The sequence below is a fragment of the Sinohyriopsis cumingii genome, chromosome 17, assembly GCF_028554795.1.
Source record: "Sinohyriopsis cumingii isolate HCF-2022 chromosome 17, ASM2855479v2, whole genome shotgun sequence".
NCBI lineage: Eukaryota > Metazoa > Mollusca > Bivalvia > Unionida > Unionidae > Sinohyriopsis > Sinohyriopsis cumingii.
The window spans coordinates 109,270,628-109,280,921 of record NC_142977.1 but is presented as its reverse complement, the minus strand read 5'-3'; the positions used below and the strand labels follow the sequence as shown (position 1 = coordinate 109,280,921).

The following is a 10,294-nucleotide window of genomic DNA, read 5'->3' as shown; positions in this document are numbered from 1 at the left end:
CGTAAACAAAAGTCCTTTACAATATGGTTGCCAGTGCAAGCATTTTATTTACCGATTAGACAGTTTAGCAAAAGAAAAATACCAACATGAGAGCTGTGGCCGTTATTATTTTGTCAATGTCATTATCAGTTGTCTGGTTCTTCATTATGCTGGTTTCTGCCCTAAAAAGGCAGGAACCAGCTGATTAAAGATAGTAACCAGTCAACGTATCCAAAATAGCAATAGAGGAAGTGCTTATTTAACATTTTTGATTCTTAAAGCTACAAACCGTTAATAAATTTGATTATAATAATCAGAACTTATAGTTCAGGTAGATAAAATTGGAAATGCTGAATCATGTTCAGGTGACCAAAACTTTAACACTGAGCGATGGTTTTGTAAAAAAAAAAAAATCATTAATAATTTTAAAAATATAACTTTTCTTAACATGCCGCGATTGGTGTGTATTTAATTGCCAATCAAGTCCCAATTTCGCAATAACTGAAGGAAAGAGTCTAATTAGTGCAATGAGCCAATTAAAACCCAAGATAAATAGTTTAGTAGTTAAATAAATGGATTGTTAGATAGAAAAATAGTAGACAGATATTGTAACGTCGATGTCATTAAAGGTCACGATGCCATTAAAGGTCATGATGTCATTAAAGGTCACGATGCCATTAAAGGTCACAATGCCATTAAAGGTCATGTGACAACATGACAAAAAGGTTTTAAAAACGACGAACCTTTTCCTCAGTCGTTTGTATTATCCCGAAAAGTATCAAATGTTTGTCCTTTCAGACAGGTGTAATCCAAAAGCATCAAAGACATCGAAATTGTTTAAATTGCAAGAAACATTCACCTGCAATCACAGCATGTGATACACACGCTTTCTTGTTAAAGATGGAACACTGAAGAGAACCAAGAACATTATGTATGTAAGTACTTTTATTTGCATAAATTAAAAAACACACCTATATACACATCAATAGCGTAGAGCATTCGTCCATTTGAACCATACGATATATTGTCCTGCTTGCAATATCTAGAATATTCCATCGATTACATTAAGATTTTCGAAATAAATGAATGACACTATCATTTTTTAAACTATATAATTAGGTTTTATTTTGAAATGAACGCGCGATGATCGTCACTCTTTTAAGATCATGTCAAAGAGAGAATAGTCAAACCTTGTAAAACTGTACGAGAAACGGCATACATGCTTTAGGTGAAAATCAACATATATATAATGAATAACACTTAATATTGAGAGCAACAAATATCCTGGCGAAATATGGACGCATGCTCACCATGCGCGGGATGGTCATGATAACGGCGTTGTATGAGGAAATATTCATGAACTTAAAAAAGATTTACTCGAAATATGTTACAAAAATGGATTGCTGTACAGATTCAAACATCAGCTTTAAACACATAACGTTCGGCATCCAGTAAACACATGCGATACACATTTCCAATATTTTCATTTGTGCAGTTCTGTTATGAAACCATTTTTTAAATACCGGCTCAAGTACGTTTATGTGAATAAGACCAATCAAGAGGACGTAATTTGAATGTGTAGCGGGACGATTAATTCATCAAGGCGGACAGGAATCTCATCTGCATCAGGGGTGCAAGTCCAAGGTCACCTCCACGGCGCGTCATTGGAGGCTGTCCTTGACTGCCCAGCTCCGAACCTGCGCTAGGAGCTTGTGGTGGTTGTGCACCCCTCTGACCGCCAAGCATACTCGTCATCATCTGAAGCATCATTAGATCACCTATCAATAGAAAAGGGTTAGGCTCATGTATGCTATCAACAAATACCTATATTTCAGGAAGAAAAATAACCACGGTGACATGCCACATTGACACATCATCAGACAATCAATACAAAATCTTGGTTCGACCTACGGATTGGCGGAAATTTGCCACCACGTCTACATTCACCGTTGATTGAGACCAACTATGGAACCTGCGCTTTCTGGGACAATTTTATTGGAGTTCTTACGCCATTGATCTAAAAGTTAATTTAAGAAATTTTGAGTTTTGGATTACTTTGAAGGGTATATTCCATTACGTTTACTAAAACATTTGCAAGAATTCGTCCAACATTATTGGTTGTTACTCCGTTTCCATCTTTAACTTATAATCCGCGAAAAATCACGATGAGACGGATATATATAGATATATACACCGCTGTCGTAATGTTTCCGTTACCAATAGTAACGCAAAACGCATACCGATTTCGACCGATTGACAAAAATACAATACTGCAATGGTTATCATTTGAAAATCGGCAATTGTCACCAGAATATTTTGTCCAAAATAATATCAATTTTGGAAACATAGGATACTACCCCTGTGTTTCCATGACTCGCGATATTTCGGACCATTCTGCGCTTAGCTTTGAATAGATATAATGCATTTGCACCGGGCAATTGAAACGAAATGCCTTACATTGGACTCTTTCTGTTAGCATTTCAGCCAAGGAGTTAGGTCTGGTTTGTTGCTGCAAAATTCAACGTAACAATGCCAAAAGTGTCAAGAGACTTTAAGCAAACTAAACCGATCTTGTAAAATATTAGTAAAAGTTCAAACATTTAAAAAAAATAAGCTATTATGTTGAAGAGAAACAACAATGAATAGGATGTAATGGGTTTACTACGTCTCGTTTATTGGAAAAAAATACTAAAGAATTTAGAAACAGACTATACGCCGTGGAATTTCTTGAGAATCCGTTCGAGCGGCAGGTTGACAAGTTGGAAAGCAGACGATAAAGCAGGTGTGGGACAACTTCTTGCCAAATTAGAAACTTGGATTAAGATGTAGTATTGTGCTAAGGTAAACATTATATCATTTAAATAATGTATTTATTTGTATGATTTAAAATAAGTTTTTCTGGGTTACAAATTCAAGAAGGTCATGGGGAGGGTCTTCATATTGACATTTTGAAATCACATTGTCATGTGCATTTAGAGTATAAATGTGGGAATAGTTTTGTATACTTTAGGAATATCATTTTCCTTAATTAAAGGATGATCGTACTTTCTTGATACAAATTGGAATTTCGACATGGAGAGATATATTATGTATCCATTCTCTTAAATGCAGGGCATCACAAAGACAAGGAGTGAACAGAGAAAATTGAAGCAAAAAAAAAAAGTTTGTAAATTGTTTAAGTCTATATAACATATTTTCAATGAAACTAGAGAGTCGCTAAATATGGTTGTTAAAACATTATGTTACTGTTTATGTGTAATACGCATGATTTCTTCATTCAAGGTCGTCGCTCTCAGTCCATATCAGATGCTAGAACCTCACGTGCTTCTAAGGAAATGCATTTATGAAACCTATATAAATTAAAAGAATGACGTGTAAGCCGACGGACAAACAGAAGTACAGACATATTAGACAGAACTTACCAGTCTCGAATCCTACAAAGGAGTAGGCTGTGTAGATGCAAACAGCAAGAGAGATTAAAAATAAACAAACCCTCGTCATTTCGATGTTATTCGATGTTTTCAGACCTGTACGAAAGAAAAAGAAGGTCGGATTTCCCTAATAAACCTTAAACGTTTTATAACTAGGTGTACACATTCTAATTATTTAAATAAAATAATTTTTTAAAATGTCGATATATTGAATAAGTTGAATGAATAAATCAATATTTACCGAAAATAAATCACTCTATTGCAATACCAAATTGATCATGATTTCGTAATGGAAGCATTGTAAAACCGCGTGTACAATGCAGGTATTTACATAATTTGAACTGTGAGCCACCTTGCACTGGGTCGGCTTATAGATAATTACATTTCTGTGCCTTGAGAGAATTACAAAGAAAAGAAAACAAAAAAATGAAAATAACTTAAAAGAGATAACAATATTCATGATCATGGTATGATATTCAAAGTAACGTCATGACAATGGTATGATATTCAAAGTAACATAATAACTTTGAAAGATTATAGACTATCTGTTACCCTTCGACTTTCCCCAAATAAAGACCTGTTTCTTGTAAATCTAAGTATGTATTCAAGAAAAAAGAGAATAAACGATTATAAGGTAAACTTTTTGAGTGCTACCAACGCTTTGATGTACGATGCGTGTTATATAAGTTTCCCAAACACTAATACAAAATATTAGTATCCGTCATGCTGTAGCCTTTTTTGGCTAATGAAAAGAGTCATGGTGGAGAGATTGCTACACTCCCATAAATATACATATGCATATAGTTGATAAACATGAACAAGTAATATACTCAGAATGACCACCTTGGTTTTAAATATTTACATCATGTATATTAATCAAATTAATTAGCAATGAACATGCGAACTATATTGGTAATAATGACATAGCGAAACCCAAAATATTGACAGTTTGATGAAATAATACATGCATTTAGGTCTAAACGGTCGAAAAGTTACTCGACCAGTAGTTCGACAGACTGTACCACATGTTGTTGTTGGCTTAACTTCGCATGAGAAGATTTAGGAAGGTAGATGTCCACGTCTAATGTAGGCGCGCTGGTGGCTGAAGAGCCCAATGCGTAACTTGCACGTCCGTCCACAGAAGCTGGGGAACGTCTGGGTTGTGGTGGTTGCTGTCGATGGTTCTTATCACGGTGGCCAATGGACAGTGGACAGCTCACCATCTTTGGCAGGCGATGATCCTCCATCCTGGACACGTGTCCTGTTCAGCGTAGCTGTATCTTCATGACCGTGGCCTCAACACTGGTGATCATTGCTTGTTTGAGGACTTCAGTGTTGGTGACTGAGCCACTCCAGTGGATGTTGAGGATAGTGCGGATTGTTTTTGTACAAGGCGATGATGACTGAATCTCAGAGGTCTTGTGGAAGTTTACCTCGCTCCCAGCAGCAAACGAAGAACTCGTGGAGTTTTGTGTGCAATGATGGACCTCCTCTCTTCCATATCTCTGGTTGGATACCATCTTTTCTTGCAGCCTTTCCAGGCTTCAGCTGTTCTGTGACTTTCACAGTCTATTACAGTGTGGGAAAGCTGCTTTCTTCTGTGAATAGGATAGTTTAGAGAGGTGGGCTTGGTGCATTGATCTCTTTTTTTGTGGCAAACAGTTTTCTTGGATTTCTTGGTTGTTTTCATCAAACCAGTCTCTGTTTTTCTTAGTGGTGAATCCAAGGATTTCTGAGGTTTTCAGAATGGCAGCCTGTGGTAGATCAGGCGAAATATTATGTTCTTCAAGTCTAGACTGCAGGCTCTCTTGCAAATCTGCATTGATGTCTGCAGATAACAGGTTTTTGACCTGGAGCTTCCTTCTCGGGGTGCCTCCTTGTTGTCTATGCCCGGGCTTGAAGTGGAAGTCGAGCTTGCATCGGACAAGACGATGATCTGTGTGGCACTCTGCATTGGGCATCGTTATGGTATGACAGACATCTTTTAAGTCCCTCCGCTTAAATACGGTGTTTGTGATGGTGAGCTGTAGTTCTGCGCAAAATGCAAGAAGCAATCGCCCATTGTCGTTACAGCCACCCACGCCATGTTTCCCAAGACCGGCTTTCCAGGCTTCTGAGTTTCGGCCCACTCGGCATTGGAATCTCCGAGGATGGTTATTTTGTCTCTCTCTGTGACGCTTTTCAGAAGTCTGCAATGGTCGGTTAAGAATTTTTCCTTTTCAGAAGGATCTGCTTGGAGTGTTGGAGCACTGAAGAGTGTGGCGTGTTGTTGGTTCCCTAAAGGGACATGCATGGACATGATTATGTTGGTATGACCAGTGGGAAGTTTTGTTAACTCGGTGGCGATTGAGTTCTTGACCATGAAACCAACTCCTGAATGTAGTTTTTCAGTCTTTGGTTTTCCTGACAGTACGGGGTATATCCAGCGACTAGTTCTGTCAAGCTTCCTTCCTCTGAAAGGTGGACTTCGCTAAGTGCTGCAATGTCAACACCAAGGAGAGAGTTCGTATGCGATTAAGACAGAGCGTCATTCTGGTATGTTGCTGTCGGTTGAGTCTAGCATTGTTCTAATGTTCCAACAAGCCAGGTTTAGTCTTTTCCTACGACGTGAGGCAGGTGGGGCATGCCATCTTTTTTCTATTATGTTGTGACCGCTTTTGAAGACGCCCTTTGGCTGCGGAAGGCCAGCTGGGGGGGGGGGGGTTAGAAGACTAGCTTTATTTATGCCACCTTTTCCAGGCCCCTCTCCATGCGAAGCAAGCAGTGCTGTCCCAAGAAACGGCTGCTTGGTCACTCAGGCTGATGCCGGGTGATGGTGTCGTCACCGGATCAACATCAGACGGCTGAAGGCCTGAGTCGCGTGCATGTAGGATTGGGATTGCGGCTAACAGTGTCATCTTTCACCTGCCGTTTTCGTCCTTTTCCCATCGCTGCAGGCCTTGATAGAGTCATATAGATATATGGATAGACTTACACAATAGACGGTTCCTTAATGCCTGCGCAATTGAGCTTTTAATTGGAGTGCAGTCTGCGCTAACTGGCCCCACCCTTTAAACCTGGGGTTCATATGCCATGGCCCAGTAACCCCCAGGTAGGCTTATGAATTTAACAGGTGAGGGAAAGGGCTTAGAATGCGTTGCAGTTTGCTAATTCTATGGGACCTTTTGTACTAAATTACAAACTACATACGTATGTTTATTAGAACGGTAAAATTCAAGCAAACCAAAATGAGAAGATAATTGATTTGGCATTGATTGTACGAATATCTTTGAAAAATGTTTGAAGTAAAAGCAAACTAACCCAGCGTATCAAACTTAACTACGCAAAGAAATCAGTGCTTCCAATATTCGTTTACATTTATAAATTATTACCTGTAGAATATACTTTTCAAAATTATATTACCAAGATATACAAATGGTGAAATATATTTAAAAAGTGAAGATTATTTCGCAGTTGTCAACTTTGTTTCGATTTTTTATATTGCAAAACGACTTTTGGCCTAATATGTGTTGAAAAATAGGAATACTCAAGCTCAAACAAGCAAAGAACTTTTACTGGGCTCAACAATAGATAATGGCCAAATTTACTTATTTCTTTGTATAACTGCCATTCTATAACTCATAATATCTAAAATGTGAGAAATATTTGCGATATATTTGACATATTTCTACAAGAGTTGGCTTATGGACTAAGAGATATATTGTATTTCATCAGTTCATGAGAACGTTTATGAATCCCCCATCAACGCTTTTGAAGACGTACACATAGGTTATGACCTATTATATCGTAGATTTATTGCAAGTATTATAGCAGTAGAATTCTTCGATGATCCCCGGATTATTATTATTATTATTATTATTATTATTATTAAGAAAGGTGATTCATCATTGCTTTTTCGGAAATTGAGACTTAATCTAGTCATTCAATTGAAGACAGTAGCGAATTTGTTGATAGCTTGGGTAAGATTGATTATATTGTAGAAATTACGTCTTAGAAAATGGAAATCCTATTACGTTTAGGTGCACTCCCGTTTTAGAAGAACACGGCTGTGTCATATCAGGCATGAAAATAGTGTAGAATATGCAACAAAGTTTAAAAAATTCGTGCCTCGAAACACAATGCTGTCTCGCGTTTGGATCATTATGTTTCTACACAATCTTCACATTCATCCGTAAGAGTAGGGTCCAATCATATCCCATCTGTAATGATTTGAAACCACATGAACTCTTACATTTAAAGTAGATCATCGACTGGCCAGACATCACTGCCGACCAAAGTAATCTAAAAAATGTGTATTCATAGGAGAGAGATCCTTGCTGTGTAGCGGTCTGTAGTATTTATACTAATCCTGTTTATAGGAAACAGATTAATGAGTGTTGCACATATATAGTAACAGTTTGTCGAACTCTTGGTAAACAGTTAGCAATAACATCCAAATGTTCAGTATTACGATGGCTGTAACAACCGTGTCAAAGAACTGCACGATTTTGCACGAAACGCTTACTTCATGTGGCGAGATAATGGTAAATATCGTCACGGGCCTCAGACTGACCTAATGCGCCAAATATTGCGCAAATTAAATATGACATTAGACTATGTAGGAATCAAGAATTAAAAGAGAGCAATCAATTTTGCAAGATAATGTAACAATTAGATCTAAGTGAATTCTGAAAGAAAGTTAAGCCAAAGTCCACATCTTCCAAAAAGCAGCCATTTTGAATAGATATGAGTCATGGTCAAGATAATATACGCAACACATGGAAAAATTGGTTTGAATTCTTCCTCAAAAGTTAAAAATGGCTAGAATATGCATAATATTACTTAGCGTGCTTGTCCCCCTTCAACTTTTTAAAACTTATTTTACTGACCGAAATCGAATGTACCATAGCTTAAAAAAGAGGGAAGAGGGCGGAATATTTTATTAAGTATAAAATTTTAAATTTTCAGATAATGGACTCCGTGATCTTGAATTGATCTGTTGAGCTGTATGGGTGTAAATAAGTTTGTTCAAGATGATTTATACAAATTTTACAATTATTCCGCTATTCAAAAATAAAATTTGTAACCTGAGACAGAAAAAAAGAGTAGACCTTCTGCCTGTACGAAAATTATTTCGAAAATATTTGAATGTATCGTGATTTTCAGAATTGTCTGATGATCAGTTTGATTTTAACGAATACATCTTAATATACGTAATCCCATACGATTTGAAACAAACTGTCACTACTATTTAGAACGTAGAATCACTGTGTTTACATTTTGTTGGGAACGCTATTGACCCATTTAATAGAGTCAATCATCGGGCGCTTTTAAATTTTTTTTATCGATACTCAAATTCCCGTTGACATAGTCCATACTACAGTAAACTGGTTATGATGAACATTTGCTGTGTGTGCGCTGATTAAGTGTTGAATAGAATCCCTTCCGTGTAATCAGTGGAGTAATGCGTTCTCTTGCCCGTGTCTTTTAATGTATACACATACAGTTTAAACTGAAAGTTCGTTATGTGTCACCTGTGGACTAGCTTTGTAACCAGATGCATTATTTTCTTAACAATTTTAGTTTTGCTGATGATATCTCACTGATGACGATATGTGTACAATATGCGTTTGAAAATTATGTACTACATAATACACAAAAATCTTTATGAATGGTTTTTTTAGTCAACTGTTTTCAAAAAGCCATCTCCTTAACGTGTACTTTCTTTTTACCGATAGGTTTCACACAAGTCATCAGTAAAACCTTTTTGGGTCATACTTTAAAATCCAATTTATCAAATGATGAAGATAAAATGAATCATTGCAGATCTGTATAAAGCCGAACCGGACATGCTTTTGTGAAAATTTAGAAATTGTTCTTGGAACATAAAAATTAGATTATCCAAAACTCTTTGCTGCACAAGGTATTGCGCACAGTTGTTTTTTTTTGTGTTTTTTACAAAGACTATAGTGAATGTATTACAAGAAAATTAATGTCATGTTATAACTATAGTCTTCGTTTACATTTAAGTGTTTCAGGATGGTACAGTTCCTCTACATATTTTTATGATATATTTAGTTTAAGAATTACACACACACACACACACACACACACACACACACACGACGTCAGTCCTACCTGAAAATCTCCTGATACAGCCTCGTCCACTGGGTTAGTAGTCAATGAATTACTATCGGTACATTTGTGCCTTTATACTGTCCTGTCAATTATGGAGAAAACAATATTGTAATTTACATGGGCAAGGACCTGTTGTTACACTTTTGTTTTACACGGTTCTTGAGACCTGAAAGACATTCCTCATATCCCTAATAAATCATTCATCATTGACCAATGTGTTAATATGATTTGTGTATTATACAATTCTATTTATTTTGGACACGCTGATGTGGTATTCTGTCTTTGCCTCGTCCGTCACTCAATGTCTCGGAGGGCCATTAACCATCGCTTCCTGGTCTGCCTGTGGGAAGCCATTTGCGTTTGATATCTTGTGCAAGAATTAAAATAAACATATACACAACAACGTACTCACGAATAAATAACAAAAAATCCAAATATCGTTTTCATCCCCTGTGGAATATATATATATATATATATATATATATATATATATATATATATATATATATATATATATATATATATATATATAACAAATACCAAGTTATTTGATTATGTTCTTGATATAAGTTATTTTCTTATGATTAAAATAGCATGCTAGTATGACTAATTAATTAAGAAAAATATACTTCATTTACTTTTAATACCTTTTTCCAAAAGTCTAACTTGCGTCATATTAGGCAGGTTGATTTGTGCATAACATTTGTCTCTTGCACACTTAAGGACAAAATGCCATTTAGTTATTAGCACACTCTGCATAGTCTGTT

The 10,294-nt window shown here is 36.5% G+C and overlaps 1 long non-coding RNA gene across 1 annotated transcript; it reads right to left on the bottom strand.

The window, feature by feature from the left end:
- Window positions 1-906: 906 nt before the first annotated feature.
- Window positions 907-9,629, bottom strand: LOC149779652 (uncharacterized). Its single transcript, XR_016415419.1, has 3 exons — window positions 9,528-9,629; window positions 3,402-3,506; window positions 907-1,757 (listed from the first exon to the last, which is right to left on the bottom strand). It is a non-coding gene; the product is annotated as an uncharacterized LOC149779652 (long non-coding RNA).
- Between the last annotated feature and the right edge of the window lie 665 nt (window positions 9,630-10,294).